Genomic DNA, 526 nt, shown 5'->3' with positions numbered 1-526 from the left:
CAGCTGTCAGCTAGGGACGTGACGTTTATGCCGATAATCTAGAGTTGCGCCAATTCTATAGCACGGTACTAATTTTATTCCTAACAGTACAATAACGTAAATGAAACAAACAGACACACAAAAAATCTTCAATACTATAAATTCAATAATAAAAATTTTATAAAAATTACCTAACATATAAGAATAGTAAAAAATATAGAATATCTTACTCAGTGATAAATTAGCTTTTTAATGGTGAAAGAATTTTTAAAATCGGCTCTATAGTTTTTGAGTTATTTCAATACATTGAAAAATACAAATCTTTCCTCTGTATAATATTTTCCATACTAATATTATAAAAAGGAAGAAAAATATTTTTGTAAATCCTGAAATAACTCAAAAACTATAAGACCGATTTTTAAAATTCTATACTAGTCATTCATTCATTAATTCACTAGTTATTCTAGTTATTTTTGTTTTTTTTTAATTCTTCGCGCACGGAGTCGCGGGCAAAACCTAGTTTGTAAAATTAGTAAGTAAAATGCAT

The sequence above is a fragment of the Papilio polytes genome, unplaced genomic scaffold, assembly GCF_000836215.1.
Source record: "Papilio polytes unplaced genomic scaffold, Ppol_1.0 DF823399.1, whole genome shotgun sequence".
Lineage (NCBI taxonomy): Eukaryota > Metazoa > Arthropoda > Insecta > Lepidoptera > Papilionidae > Papilio > Papilio polytes.
The sequence above is the reverse complement of the archived record's forward strand: the minus strand, read 5'-3'. Positions refer to the sequence as shown.